The 12972-nt window shown below is 39.4% G+C and overlaps 25 non-coding genes and 3 pseudogenes across 25 annotated transcripts; all 28 read left to right on the top strand.

Moving 5' to 3' along the window:
• The first annotated feature begins 155 nt into the window (after nt 1-155).
• On the top strand, nt 156-274 carry LOC146028298 (5S ribosomal RNA; annotated as a pseudogene).
• Nucleotides 275-619: 345 nt separating this feature from the next.
• LOC146033615 (5S ribosomal RNA) lies at nt 620-738 on the top strand. The gene has a single exon (XR_014459024.1). It is a non-coding gene; the product is annotated as a 5S ribosomal RNA (ribosomal RNA).
• Nucleotides 739-1083: 345 nt separating this feature from the next.
• On the top strand, nt 1084-1202 carry LOC146028297 (5S ribosomal RNA; annotated as a pseudogene).
• Nucleotides 1203-1547: 345 nt separating this feature from the next.
• Nucleotides 1548-1666, top strand: LOC146034380 (5S ribosomal RNA). The gene has a single exon (XR_014459786.1). It is a non-coding gene; the product is annotated as a 5S ribosomal RNA (ribosomal RNA).
• Nucleotides 1667-2008: 342 nt separating this feature from the next.
• Nucleotides 2009-2127, top strand: LOC146033240 (5S ribosomal RNA). Its single transcript, XR_014458650.1, has one exon. It is a non-coding gene; the product is annotated as a 5S ribosomal RNA (ribosomal RNA).
• A 344-nt stretch (nt 2128-2471) lies between these two features.
• On the top strand, nt 2472-2590 carry LOC146030587 (5S ribosomal RNA). The gene has a single exon (XR_014456077.1). It is a non-coding gene; the product is annotated as a 5S ribosomal RNA (ribosomal RNA).
• Nucleotides 2591-2935: 345 nt separating this feature from the next.
• Nucleotides 2936-3054, top strand: LOC146034472 (5S ribosomal RNA). The gene has a single exon (XR_014459879.1). It is a non-coding gene; the product is annotated as a 5S ribosomal RNA (ribosomal RNA).
• A 342-nt stretch (nt 3055-3396) lies between these two features.
• LOC146031349 (5S ribosomal RNA) lies at nt 3397-3515 on the top strand. Its single transcript, XR_014456816.1, has one exon. It is a non-coding gene; the product is annotated as a 5S ribosomal RNA (ribosomal RNA).
• A 343-nt stretch (nt 3516-3858) lies between these two features.
• LOC146034185 (5S ribosomal RNA) lies at nt 3859-3977 on the top strand. The gene has a single exon (XR_014459591.1). It is a non-coding gene; the product is annotated as a 5S ribosomal RNA (ribosomal RNA).
• Nucleotides 3978-4322: 345 nt separating this feature from the next.
• LOC146033121 (5S ribosomal RNA) lies at nt 4323-4441 on the top strand. The gene has a single exon (XR_014458531.1). It is a non-coding gene; the product is annotated as a 5S ribosomal RNA (ribosomal RNA).
• Nucleotides 4442-4786: 345 nt separating this feature from the next.
• Nucleotides 4787-4905, top strand: LOC146031513 (5S ribosomal RNA). The gene has a single exon (XR_014456979.1). It is a non-coding gene; the product is annotated as a 5S ribosomal RNA (ribosomal RNA).
• A 342-nt stretch (nt 4906-5247) lies between these two features.
• On the top strand, nt 5248-5366 carry LOC146030490 (5S ribosomal RNA). The gene has a single exon (XR_014455983.1). It is a non-coding gene; the product is annotated as a 5S ribosomal RNA (ribosomal RNA).
• A 345-nt stretch (nt 5367-5711) lies between these two features.
• Nucleotides 5712-5830, top strand: LOC146031501 (5S ribosomal RNA). The gene has a single exon (XR_014456967.1). It is a non-coding gene; the product is annotated as a 5S ribosomal RNA (ribosomal RNA).
• A 342-nt stretch (nt 5831-6172) lies between these two features.
• LOC146032404 (5S ribosomal RNA) lies at nt 6173-6291 on the top strand. The gene has a single exon (XR_014457841.1). It is a non-coding gene; the product is annotated as a 5S ribosomal RNA (ribosomal RNA).
• Nucleotides 6292-6636: 345 nt separating this feature from the next.
• Nucleotides 6637-6755, top strand: LOC146030586 (5S ribosomal RNA). Its single transcript, XR_014456076.1, has one exon. It is a non-coding gene; the product is annotated as a 5S ribosomal RNA (ribosomal RNA).
• A 345-nt stretch (nt 6756-7100) lies between these two features.
• Nucleotides 7101-7219, top strand: LOC146031813 (5S ribosomal RNA). The gene has a single exon (XR_014457266.1). It is a non-coding gene; the product is annotated as a 5S ribosomal RNA (ribosomal RNA).
• A 342-nt stretch (nt 7220-7561) lies between these two features.
• Nucleotides 7562-7680, top strand: LOC146034501 (5S ribosomal RNA). The gene has a single exon (XR_014459906.1). It is a non-coding gene; the product is annotated as a 5S ribosomal RNA (ribosomal RNA).
• Nucleotides 7681-8025: 345 nt separating this feature from the next.
• Nucleotides 8026-8144, top strand: LOC146030585 (5S ribosomal RNA). The gene has a single exon (XR_014456075.1). It is a non-coding gene; the product is annotated as a 5S ribosomal RNA (ribosomal RNA).
• A 345-nt stretch (nt 8145-8489) lies between these two features.
• On the top strand, nt 8490-8608 carry LOC146033481 (5S ribosomal RNA). Its single transcript, XR_014458890.1, has one exon. It is a non-coding gene; the product is annotated as a 5S ribosomal RNA (ribosomal RNA).
• A 342-nt stretch (nt 8609-8950) lies between these two features.
• LOC146035139 (5S ribosomal RNA) lies at nt 8951-9069 on the top strand. Its single transcript, XR_014460542.1, has one exon. It is a non-coding gene; the product is annotated as a 5S ribosomal RNA (ribosomal RNA).
• A 345-nt stretch (nt 9070-9414) lies between these two features.
• LOC146034362 (5S ribosomal RNA) lies at nt 9415-9533 on the top strand. The gene has a single exon (XR_014459769.1). It is a non-coding gene; the product is annotated as a 5S ribosomal RNA (ribosomal RNA).
• A 342-nt stretch (nt 9534-9875) lies between these two features.
• LOC146034894 (5S ribosomal RNA) lies at nt 9876-9994 on the top strand. The gene has a single exon (XR_014460298.1). It is a non-coding gene; the product is annotated as a 5S ribosomal RNA (ribosomal RNA).
• Nucleotides 9995-10339: 345 nt separating this feature from the next.
• On the top strand, nt 10340-10458 carry LOC146031785 (5S ribosomal RNA). Its single transcript, XR_014457240.1, has one exon. It is a non-coding gene; the product is annotated as a 5S ribosomal RNA (ribosomal RNA).
• Nucleotides 10459-10804: 346 nt separating this feature from the next.
• Nucleotides 10805-10923, top strand: LOC146028620 (5S ribosomal RNA; annotated as a pseudogene).
• Nucleotides 10924-11265: 342 nt separating this feature from the next.
• On the top strand, nt 11266-11384 carry LOC146032024 (5S ribosomal RNA). The gene has a single exon (XR_014457473.1). It is a non-coding gene; the product is annotated as a 5S ribosomal RNA (ribosomal RNA).
• A 345-nt stretch (nt 11385-11729) lies between these two features.
• Nucleotides 11730-11848, top strand: LOC146030681 (5S ribosomal RNA). The gene has a single exon (XR_014456172.1). It is a non-coding gene; the product is annotated as a 5S ribosomal RNA (ribosomal RNA).
• Nucleotides 11849-12193: 345 nt separating this feature from the next.
• LOC146032813 (5S ribosomal RNA) lies at nt 12194-12312 on the top strand. The gene has a single exon (XR_014458230.1). It is a non-coding gene; the product is annotated as a 5S ribosomal RNA (ribosomal RNA).
• Nucleotides 12313-12657: 345 nt separating this feature from the next.
• LOC146034096 (5S ribosomal RNA) lies at nt 12658-12776 on the top strand. The gene has a single exon (XR_014459502.1). It is a non-coding gene; the product is annotated as a 5S ribosomal RNA (ribosomal RNA).
• Nucleotides 12777-12972: the final 196 nt, after the last annotated feature.

Here is a 12972-nt window from a genome sequence, read left to right as displayed (position 1 = left end):
GATTAATTTGAGACCACCTGCTTATATCATGTCATGTAGGTCTTTTTACATTACCAACACATGATTTTTTTCAGTAAGCCAATACAGTTAGGAAACTTTTTTATTAACTTACCTGGTTATAGAAGTAGAAGAGGGCAAAAAAGTGCCTGTATCTCACCTACAATCATACTACATTGGATACGCCTAATCTCGTCTGATCTTGGAAGCTAAGCAGTGTTGGGCCTTGTTAGTACTTAGGTGGGAGACCACATGGGAACACCAGGTGCTGTAGGTTTTTTCCCATTACTGGCAAATTGTTTTGATTCTCTAGCTATTTAAATTGGAAACTTTTTCTTTTTATTGCCGATACAGACATTTGGGAGAGGTCAAACAGACACAATAGTCATCACCTAAAGACTTACCACACTGTTTCGGCCCAATTCCAACTGCTTTTGGCAGCAAAACAGTGTTGAGCCTCTTTAGTAGATTAATTTGAGACCACCTGCTTATATCATGTCATGTAGGTCTTTTTACATTAACAACACATGATTTTTTTCAGTAAGCCAAAACAGTTAGGAAACTTTTTTATTAACTTACCTGGTTATAGAAGTAGAAGAGGGCAAAAAAGTGCCTGTATCTCACCTACAGCCATACCACATTGGATATGCCTAATCTCGTCTGATCTTGGTAGCTAAGCAGTGTTGGGCCTGGTTAGTACTTGGGTGGGAGACCATATGGGAACACCAGGTGCTGTAGGTTTTTTCCCATTACTGGCAAATTGTTTTTATTCTCTAGCTATTTAAATTGGAAACTTTTTCTTTTTATTGCCGATACAGACATTTGGGAGAGGTCAAACAGACACAATAGTCATCACCTAAAGACTTACCACACTGTTTCGGCCCAATTCCAACTGCTTTTGGCAGCTAAACAGTGTTGAGCCTCTTTAGTAGATTAATTTGAGACCACCTGCTTATATCATGTCATGTAGGTCTTTTTACATTACCAACACATGATTTTTTTCAGTAAGCCAATACAGTTAGGAAACTTTTTTATTAACTTACCTGGTTATAGAAGTAGAAGAGGGCAAAAAAGTGCCTGTATCTCACCTACAATCATACTACATTGGATACGCCTAATCTCGTCTGATCTTGGAAGCTAAGCAGTGTTGGGCCTTGTTAGTACTTAGGTGGGAGACCACATGGGAACACCAGGTGCTGTAGGTTTTTTCCCATTACTGGCAAATTGTTTTGATTCTCTAGCTATTTAAATTGGAAACTTTTTCTTTTTATTGCCGATAAAGACATTTGGAAGAGGTCAAACAGACACAATAGCCATCACCTAAAAACTTACCACACTGTTTCGGCCCAATTCCAACTGCTTTTGGCAGCTAAACAGTGTTGAGCCTCTTTAGTAGATTAATTTGAGACCACCTGCTTATATCATGTCCTGTAGGTCTTTTTACATTACCAACACATGATTTTTTTCAGTAAGCCAAAACTGTTAGGAAACTTTTTTATTAGCTTACCTGGTTATAGAAGTAGAAGAGGGCAAAAAAGTGCTTGTATTTCACCTACAGCCATACCACATTGGATACGCCCAATCTCGTCTAATCTTGGAAGCTAAGCAGTGTTGGGCCTGGTTAGTACTTGGGTGGGGGACCACATGGGAACACCCGGTGCTGTAGGATTTTTTCCATTACTGGCAAATTGTTTTTATTCTCTAGCTATTTAAATTGGAAACTTTTTTTTATTGCCAGTACAGACATTTGGAAGAGGTCAAACAGACACAATAGCCATCACCTAAAAACTTACCACACTGTTTCGGCCCAATTCCAACTGCTTTTGGCAGCTAAACAGTGTTGAGCCTCTTTAGTAGATTAATTTGAGACCACCTGCTTATATCATGTCCTGTAGGTCTTTTTACATTACCAACACATGATTTTTTTCAGTAAGCCAAAACAGTTAGGAAACATTTTTATTAGCTTACCTGGTTATAGAAGTAGAAGAGGGCAAAATAGTGCCTGTATCTCACCTACAGCCATACCACATTGGATACGCCCAATCTCGTCTGATCATGGAAGCTAAGCAGTGTTGGGCCTGGTTAGTACTTGGGTGGGAGACCATATGGGAACACCAGGTGCTGTAGGTTTTTCCCATTACTGGCAAATTGTTTTTATTCTCTAGCTATTTAAATTGGAAACTTTTTCTTTTTATTGCCGATACAGACATTTGGGAGAGGTCAAACAGACACAATAGTCATCACCTAAAGACTTACCACACTGTTTCCGCCCAATTCCAACTGCTTTTGGCAGCTAAACAGTGTTGAGCCTCTTTAGTAGATTAATTTGAGACCACCTGCTTATATCATGTCATGTAGGTCTTTTTACATTACCAACACATGATTTTTTTCAGTAAGCCAATACAGTTAGGAAACTTTTTTATTAACTTACCTGGTTATAGAAGTAGAAGAGGGCAAAAAAGTGCCTGTCTCTCACCTACAGCCATACCACATTGGATACGCCCAATCTCGTCTGATCTTGGAAGCTAAGCAGTGTTGGGCCTGGTTAGTACTTAGGTGGGAGACCACATGGGAACACCAGGTGCTGTAGGTTTTTTCCCATTACTGGCAAATTGTTTTGATTCTCTAGCTATTTAAATTGGAAACTTTTTCTTTTTATTGCCGATACAGACATTTGGAAGAGGTCAAACAGACACAATAGCCATCACCTAAAAACTTACCACACTGTTTCGGCCCAATTCCAACTGCTTTTGGCAGCTAAACAGTGTTGAGCCTCTTTAGTAGATTAATTTGAGACCACCTGCTTATATCATGTCCTGTAGGTATTTTTACATTACCAACACATGATTTTTTTCAGTAAGCCAAAACTGTTAGGAAACTTTTTTATTAGCTTACCTGGTTATAGAAGTAGAAGAGGGCAAAAAAGTGATTGTATTTCACCTACAGCTATACCACATTGGATACGCCCAATCTCGTCTGATCTTGGAAGCTAAGCAGTGTTGGGCCTGGTTAGTACTTGGGTGGGAGACCACATGGGAACACCCGGTGCAGTAGGATTTTTTCCATTACTGGCAAATTGTTTTTATTCTCTAGCTATTTAAATTGGAAACTTTTTTTTATTGCCAGTACAGACATTTGGAAGAGGTCAAACAGACACAATAGCCATCACCTAAAAACTTACCACACTGTTTAGGCCCAATTCCAACTGCTTTTGGCAGCTAAACAGTGTTGAGCCTCTTTAGTAGATTAATTTGAGACCACCTGCTTATATCATGTCCTGTAGGTCTTTTTACATTACCAACACATGATTTTTTTCAGTAAGCCAAAACAGTTAGGAAACATTTTTATTAGCTTACCTGGTTATAGAAGTAGAAGAGGGCAAAAAAGTGCTTGTATCTCACCTACAGCCATACCACATTGGATACGCCCAATCTCGTCTGATCTTGGAAGCTAAGCAGTGTTGGGCCTGGTTAGTACTTGGGTGGGAGACCACATGGGAACACCTGGTGCTGTAGGATTTTTTTCCATTACTGGCAAATTGTTTTTATTCTCTAGCTATTTAAATTGGAAACTTTTTTTTATTGCCAGTACAGACATTTGGAAGAGGTCAAACAGACACAATAGCCATCACCTAAAAACTTACCACACTGTTTAGGCCCAATTCCAACTGCTTTTGGCAGCTAAACAGTGTTGAGCCTCTTTAGTAGATTAATTTGAGACCGCCTGCTTATATCATGTCCTGTAGGTCTTTTTACATTACCAACACATGATTTTTTTCAGTAAGCCAAAACAGTTAGGAAACATTTTTATTAGCTTACCTGGTTATAGAAGTAGAAGAGGGCAAAATAGTGCCTGTATCTCACCTACAGCCATACCACATTGGATACGCCCAATCTCGTCTGATCTTGGACGCTAAGCAGTGTTGGGCCTGGTTAGTACTTGGGTGAGAGACCATATGGGAACACCAGGTGCTGTAGGTTTTTTCCCATTACTGGCAAATTGTTTTTATTCTCTAGCTATTTAAATTGGAAACTTTTTCTTTTTATTGCCGATACAGACATTTGGGAGAGGTCAAACAGACACAATAGTCATCACCTAAAGACTTACCACACTGTTTCGGCCCAATTCCAACTGCTTTTGGCAGCTAAACAGTGTTGAGCCTCTTTAGTAGATTAATTTGAGACCACCTGCTTATATCATGTCATGTAGGTCTTTTTACATTACCAACACAGGATTTTTTTCAGTAAGCCAAAATAGTTAGGAAACTTTTTTATTAACTTACCTGGTTATAGAAGTAGAAGAGGGCAAAAAAGTGCCTGTATCTCACCTACAGCCATACCACATTGGATACGCCCAATCTCGTCTGATGTTGGAAGCTAAGCAGTGTTGGGCCTGGTTAGTACTTAGGTGGGAGACCACATGGGAACACCAGGTGCTGTAGGTTTTTTCCCATTACTGGCAAATTGTTTTGATTCTCTAGCTATTTAAATTGGAAACTTTTTCTTTTTATTGCCGATACAGACATTTGGAAGAGGTCAAACAGACACAATAGCCATCACCTAAAAACTTACCACGCTGTTTCGGCCCAATTCCAACTGCTTTTGGCAGCTAAACAGTGTTGAGCCTCTTTAGTAGATTAATTTGAGACCACCTGCTTATATCATGTCCTGTAGGTATTTTTACATTACCAACACATGATTTTTTTCAGTACGCCAAAACTGTTAGGAAACTTTTTTATTAGCTTACCTGGTTATAGAAGTAGAAGAGGGCAAAAAAGTGCTTGTATTTCACCTACAGCCATACCACATTGGATACGCCCAATCTCGTCTGATCTTGGAAGCTAAGCAGTGTTGGGCCTGGTTAGTACTAGGGTGGGAGACCACATGGGAACACCCGGTGCTGTAGGATATTTTCCATTACTGGCAAATTGTTTTTATTCTCTAGCTATTTAAATTGGAAACTTTTTTTTATTGCCAGTACAGACATTTGGAAGAGGTCAAACAGACACAATAGCCATCACCTAAAAACTTACCACACTGTTTAGGCCCAATTCCAACTGCTTTTGGCAGCTAAACAGTGTTGAGCCTCTTTAGTAGATTAATTTGAGACCACCTGCTTATATCATGTCCTGTAGGTCTTTTTACATTACCAACACATGATTTTTTTCAGTAAGCCAAAACAGTTAGGAAACATTTTTATTAGCTTACCTGGTTATAGAAGTAGAAGAGGGCAAAATAGTGCCTGTATCTCACCTACAGCCATACCACATTGGATACGCCCAATCTCATCTGATCTTGGAAGATAAGCAGTGTTGGGCCTGGTTAGTACTTGGGTGGGAGACCATATGGGAACACCAGGTGCTGTAGGTTTTTTCCCATTACTGGCAAATTGTTTTTATTCTCTAGCTATTTAAATTGGAAACTTTTTCTTTTTATTGCCGATACAGACATTTGGGAGAGGTCAAACAGACACAATAGTCATCACCTAAAGACTTACCACACTGTTTCAGCCCAATTCCAACTGCTTTTGGCAGCTAAACAGTGTTGAGCCTCTTTAGTAGATTAATTTGAGACCACCTGCTTATATCATGTCATGTAGGTCTTTTTACATTACCAACACATGATTTTTTTCAGTAAGCCAAAACTGTTAGGAAACTTTTTTATTAGCTTACCTGGTTATAGAAGTAGAAGAGGGCAAAAAAGTGCTGGTATTTCACCTACAGCCATACCACATTGGATATGCCCAATCTCGTCTGATCTTGGAAGCTAAGCAGTGTTGGGCCTGGTTAGTACTTAGGTGGGAGACCACATGGGAACACCAGGTGCTGTAGGTTTTTTCCCATTACTGGCAAATTGTTTTGATTCTCTAGCTATTTAAATTGGAAACTTTTTTTTATTGCCAGTACAGACATTTGGAAGAGGTCAAACAGACACAATAGCCATCACCTAAAAACTTACCACACTGTTTAGGCCCAATTCCAACTGCTTTTGGCAGCTAAACAGTGTTGAGCCTCTTTAGTAGATTAATTTGAGACCGCCTGCTTATATCATGTCCTGTAGGTCTTTTTACATTACCAACACATGATTTTTTTCAGTAAGCCAAAACAGTTAGGAAACATTTTTATTAGCTTACCTGGTTATAGAAGTAGAAGAGGGCAAAATAGTGCCTGTATCTCACCTACAGCCATACCACATTGGATACGCCCAATCTCGTCTGATCTTGGACGCTAAGCAGTGTTGGGCCTGGTTAGTACTTGGGTGGGAGACCATATGGGAACACCGGGTGCTGTAGGTTTTTTCCCATTACTGGCAAATTGTTTTTATTCTCTAGCTATTTAAATTGGAAACTTTTTCTTTTTATTGCCGATACAGACATTTGGGAGAGGTCAAACAGACACAATAGTCATCACCTAAAGACTTACCACACTGTTTCGGCCCAATTCCAACTGCTTTTGGCAGCTAAACAGTGTTGAGCCTCTTTAGTAGATTAATTTGAGACCACCTGCTTATATCATGTCATGTAGGTCTTTTTACATTACCAACACATGATTTTTTTCAGTAAGCCAAAATAGTTAGGAAACTTTTTTATTAACTTACCTGGTTATAGAAGTAGAAGAGGGCAAAAAAGTGCCTGTATCTCACCTACAGCCATACCACATTGGATACGCCCAATCTCGTCTGATCTTGGAAGCTAAGCAGTGTTGGGCCTGGTTAGTACTTAGGTGGGAGACCACATGGGAACACCAGGTGCTGTAGGTTTTTTCCCATTACTGGCAAATTGTTTTGATTCTCTAGCTATTTAAATTGGAAACTTTTTCTTTTTATTGCCGATACAGACATTTGGAAGAGGTCAAACAGACACAATAGCCATCACCTAAAAACTTACCACGCTGTTTCGGCCCAATTCCAACTGCTTTTGGCAGCTAAACAGTGTTGAGCCTCTTTAGTAGATTAATTTGAGACCACCTGCTTATATCATGTCCTGTAGGTATTTTTACATTACCAACACATGATTTTTTTCAGTACGCCAAAACTGTTAGGAAACTTTTTTATTAGCTTACCTGGTTATAGAAGTAGAAGAGGGCAAAAAAGTGATTGTATTTCACCTACAGCCATACCACATTGGATACGCCCAATCTCGTCTGATCTTGGAAGCTAAGCAGTGTTGGGCCTGGTTAGTACTTGGGTGGGAGACCACATGGGAACACCCGGTGCTGTAGGATTTTTTCCATTACTGGCAAATTGTTTTTATTCTCTAGCTATTTAAATTGGAAACTTTTTTTTATTGCCAGTACAGACATTTGGAAGAGGTCAAACAGACACAATAGCCATCACCTAAAAACTTACCACACTGTTTAGGCCCAATTCCAACTGCTTTTGGCAGCTAAACAGTGTTGAGCCTCTTTAGTAGATTAATTTGAGACCACCTGCTTATATCATGTCCTGTAGGTCTTTTTACATTACCAACACATGATTTTTTTCAGTAAGCCAAAACAGTTAGGAAACATTTTTATTAGCTTACCTGGTTATAGAAGTAGAAGAGGGCAAAATAGTGCTGGTATCTCACCTACAGCCATACCACATTGGATATGCCTAATCTTGTCTGATCTTGGAAGCTAAGCAGTGTTGGGCCTGGTTAGTACTTGGGTGGGAGACCATATGGGAACACCAGGTGCTGTAGGTTTTTTCCCATTACTGGCAAATTGTTTTTATTCTCTAGCTATTTAAATTGGAAACTTTTTCTTTTTATTGCCGATACAGACATTTGGGAGAGGTCAAACAGACACAATAGTCATCACCTAAAGACTTACCACACTGTTTCGGCCCAATTCCAACTGCTTTTGGCAGCTAAACAGTGTTGAGCCTCTTTAGTAGATTAATTTGAGACCACCTGCTTATATCATGTCATGTAGGTCTTTTTACATTACCAACACATGATTTTTTTCAGTAAGCCAATACAGTTAGGAAACTTCTTTATTAACTTACCTGGTTATAGAAGTAGAAGAGGGCAAAAAAGTGCCTGTATCTCACCTACAGCCATACCACATTGGATACGCCCAATCTCGTCTGATCTTGGAAGCTAAGCAGTGTTGGGCCTGGTTAGTACTTAGGTGGGAGACCACATGGGAACACCAGGTGCTGTAGGTTTTTTCCCATTACTGGCAAATTGTTTTGATTCTCTAGCTATTTAAATTGGAAACTTTTTCTTTTTATTGCCGATACAGACATTTGGAAGAGGTCAAACAGACACAATAGCCATCACCTAAAAACTTACCACGCTGTTTCGGCCCAATTCCAACTGCTTTTGGCAGCTAAACAGTGTTGAGCCTCTTTAGTAGATTAATTTGAGACCACCTGCTTATATCATGTCCTGTAGGTATTTTTACATTACCAACACATGATTTTTTTCAGTACGCCAAAACTGTTAGGAAACTTTTTTATTAGCTTACCTGGTTATAGAAGTAGAAGAGGGCAAAAAAGTGATTGTATTTCACATACAGCCATACCACATTGGATACGCCCAATCTCGTCTGATCTTGGAAGCTAAGCAGTGTTGGGCCTGGTTAGTACTTGGGTGGGAGACCACATGGGAACACCCGGTGCTGTAGGATTTTTTCCATTACTGGCAAATTGTTTTTATTCTCTAGCTATTTAAATTGGAAACTTTTTTTTATTGCCAGTACAGACATTTGGAAGAGGTCAAACAGACACAATAGCCATCACCTAAAAACTTACCACACTGTTTAGGCCCAATTCCAACTGCTTTTGGCAGCTAAACAGTGTTGAGCCTCTTTAGTAGATTAATTTGAGACCACCTGCTTATATCATGTCCTGTAGGTCTTTTTACATTACCAACACATGATTTTTTTCAGTAAGCCAAAACAGTTAGGAAACATTTTTATTAGCTTACCTGGTTATAGAAGTAGAAGAGGGCAAAATAGTGCCGGTATCTCACCTACAGCCATACCACATTGGATATGCCTAATCTTGTCTGATCTTGGAAGCGAAGCAGTGTTGGGCCTGGTTAGTACTTGGGTGGGAGACCATATGGGAACACCAGGTGCTGTAGGTTTTTTCCCATTACTGGCAAATTGTTTTTATTCTCTAGCTATTTAAATTGGAAACTTTTTCTTTTTATTGCCGATACAGACATTTGGGAGAGGTCAAACAGACACAATAGTCATCACCTAAAGACTTACCACACTGTTTCGGCCCAATTCCAACTGCTTTTGGCAGCTAAACAGTGTTGAGCCTCTTTAGTAGATTAATTTGAGACCACCTGCTTATATCATGTCCTGTAGGTCTTTTTACATTACCAACACATGATTTTTTTCAGTAAGCCAAAACTGTTAGGAAACTTTTTTATTAGCTTACCTGGTTATAGAAGTAGAAGAGGACAAAAAAGTGCTTGTATTTCACCTACAGCCATACCACATTGGATACGCCCAATCTCGTCTGATCTTGGAAGCTAAACAGTGTTGGGCCTGGTTAGTACTTGGGTGGGAGACCACATGGAAACACCCGGTGCTGTAGGATTTTTTCCATTACTGGCAAATTGTTTTTATTCTCTAGCTATTTAAATTGGAAACTTTTTTTTATTGCCAGTACAAACATTTGGAAGAGGTCAAACAGACACAATAGCCATCACCTAAAAACTTACCACACTGTTTAGGCCCAATTCCAACTGCTTTTGGCAGCTAAACAGTGTTGAGCCTCTTTAGTAGATTAATTTGAGACCACCTGCTTATATCATGTCCTGTAGGTCTTTTTACATTACCAACACATGATTTTTTTCAGTAAGCCAAAACAGTTAGGAAACATTTTTATTAGCTTACCTGGTTATAGAAGTAGAAGAGGGCAAAATAGTGCCTGTATCTCACCTACAGCCATACCACATTGGATACGCCCAATCTCGTCTGATTTTGGAAGCTAAGCAGTGTTGGGCCTTGTTAGTACTTGGGTGGGAGACCATATGAGAACACCAGGTGCTGTAGGTTCTTTCCCATTACTGGCAAATTGTTTTTATTCTCTAGCTATTTAAATTGGAAACTTTTTCTTTTTATTGCCGATACAGACATTTGGGAGAGGTCAAACAGACACAATAGTCATCACCTAAAGACTTACCACACTGTTTCGGCCCAATTCCAACTGCTTTTGGCAGCTAAACAGTGTTGAGCCTCTTTAGTAGATTAATTTGAGACCACCTGCTTATATCATGTCATGTAGGTCTTTTTACATTACCAACACATGATTTTTTTCAGTAAGCCAAAACAGTTAGGAAACTTTTTTATTAACTTACCTGGTTATAGAAGTAGAAGAGGGCAAAAAAGTGCCTGTATCTCACCTACAGCCATACCACATTGGATACGCCCAATCTCGTCTGATCTTGGAAGCTAAGCAGTGTTGGGCCTGGTTAGTACTTAGGTGGGAGACCACATGGGAACAACAGGTGCTGTAGGTTTTTTTCCCATTACTGGCAAATTGTTTTGATTCTCTAGCTATTTAAATTGGAAACTTTTTCTTTTTATTGCCGATACAGACATTTGGAAGAGGTCAAACAGACACAATAGCCATCAACTAAAAACTTACCACACTGTTTCGGCCCAATTCCAACTGCTTTTGGCAGCTAAACAGTGTTGAGCCTCTTTAGTAGATTAATTTGAGACCACCTGCTTATATCATGTCCTGTAGGTCTTTTTACATTACCAACACATGATTTTTTTCAGTAAGCCAAAACTGTTAGGAAACTTTTTTATTAGCTTACCTGGTTATAGAAGTAGAAGAGGACAAAAAAGTGCTTGTTTTTCACCTACAGCCATACCACATTGGATACGCCCAATCTCGTCTGATCTTGGAAGCTAAACAGTGTTGTTCCTGGTTAGTACTTGGGTGGGAGACCACATGGAAACACCCGGTGCTGTAGGATTTTTTCCATTACTGGCAAATTGTTTTTATTCTCTAGCTATTTAAATTGGAAACTTTTTTTTATTGCCAGTACAAACATTTGGAAGAGGTCAAACAGACACAATAGCCATCACCTAAAAACTTACCACACTGTTTAGGCCCAATTCCAACTGCTTTTGGCAGCTAAACAGTGTTGAGCCTCTTTAGTAGATTAATTTGAGACCACCTGCTTATATCATGTCCTGTAGGTCTTTTTACATTACCAACACATGATTTTTTTCAGTAAGCCAAAACAGTTAGGAAACATTGTTATTAGCTTACCTGGTTATAGAAGTAGAAGAGGGCAAAAAAGTGCCTGTATCTCACCTACAGCCATACCACATTGGATACGCCCAATCTCATCTGATTTTGGAAGCTAAGCAGTGTTGGGCCTGGTTAGTACTTGGGTGGGAGACCATATGAGAACACCAGGTGCTGTAGGTTTTTTCCCATTACTGGCAAATTGTTTTTATTCTCTAGCTATTTAAATTGGAAACTTTTTCTTTTTATTGCCGATACAGACATTTGGGAGAGGTCAAACAGACACAATAGTCATCACCTAAAGACTTACCACACTGTTTCGGCCCAATTCCAACTGCTTTTGGCAGCTAAACAGTGTTGAGCCTCTTTAGTAGATTAATTTGAGACCACCTGCTTATATCATGTCATGTAGGTCTTTTTACATTACCAACACATGATTTTTTTCAGTAAGCCAAAACAGTTAGGAAACTTTTTTATTAACTTACCTGGTTATAGAAGTAGAAGAGGGCAAAAAAGTGCCTGTATCTCACCTACAGCCATACCACATTGGATACGCCCAATCTCGTCTGATCTTGGAAGCTAAGCAGTGTTGGGCCTGGTTAGTACTTGGGTGGGAGACCATATGGGAACACCAGGTGCTGTAGGTTTTTTCCCATTACTGGCAAATTGTTTTTATTCTCTAGCTATTTAAATTGGAAACTTTTTCTTTTTATTGCCGATACAGACATTTGGGAGAGGTCAAACAGACACAATAGCCATCACCTAAAGACTTACCACACTGTTTCGGCCCAATTCCAACTGCTTTTGGCAGCTAAACAGTGTTGAGCCTCTTTAGTAGATTAATTTGAGACCACCTGCTTATATCATGTCATGTAGGTCTTTTTACATTACCAACACATGATTTTTTTCAGTAAGCCAATACAGTTAGGAAACTTTTTTATTAACTTACCTGGTTATAGAAGTAGAAGAGGGCAAAAAAGTGCCTGTATCTCACCTACAGCCATACCACATTGGATATGCCTAATCTCGTCTGATCTTGGAAGCTAAGCAGTGTTGGGCCTGGTTAGTACTTAGGTGGGAGACCACATGGGAACACCAGGTGCTGTAGGTTTTTTCCCATTACTGGCAAATTGTTTTGATTCTCTAGCTATTTAAATTGGAAACTTTTTCTTTTTATTGCCGATACAGACATTTGGAAGAGGTCAAACAGACACAATAGCCATCACCTAAAAACTTACCACACTGTTTAGGCCCAATTCCAACTGCTTTTGTCAGCTAAACAGTGTTGAGCCTCTTTAGTAGATTAATTTGAGACCACCTGCTTATATCATGTCCTGTAGGTCTTTTTACATTACCAACACACGATTTTTTTCAGTAAGCCAATACAGTTAGGAAACTTTTTTATTAACTTACCTGGTTATAGAAGTAGAAGAGGGCAAAAAAGTGCTTGTATCTCACCTACAGCCATACCACATTGGATACGCCCAATCTCGTCTGATCTTGGAAGCTAAGCAGTGTTGGGCCTGGTTAGTAATTGGGTGGGAGACCACATGGGAACACCCGGTGCTGTAGGATTTTTTTCCATTACTGGCAAATTGTTTTTATTCTCTAGCTATTTAAATTGGAAACTTTTTTTTATTGCCAGTACAGACATTTGGAAGAGGTCAAACAGACACAATAGCCATCACCTAAAAACTTACCACACTGTTTAGGCCCAATTCCAACTGCTTTTGGCAGCTAAACAGTGTTGAGCCTCTTTAGTAGATTAATT

Source organism: Crinia signifera, chromosome 8 (assembly GCF_055691185.1).
Source record: "Crinia signifera chromosome 8, ASM5569118v1, whole genome shotgun sequence".
In the NCBI taxonomy this organism is placed as follows: domain Eukaryota; kingdom Metazoa; phylum Chordata; class Amphibia; order Anura; family Myobatrachidae; genus Crinia; species Crinia signifera.
This window is presented reverse-complemented; position numbering and strand designations above follow the sequence as displayed.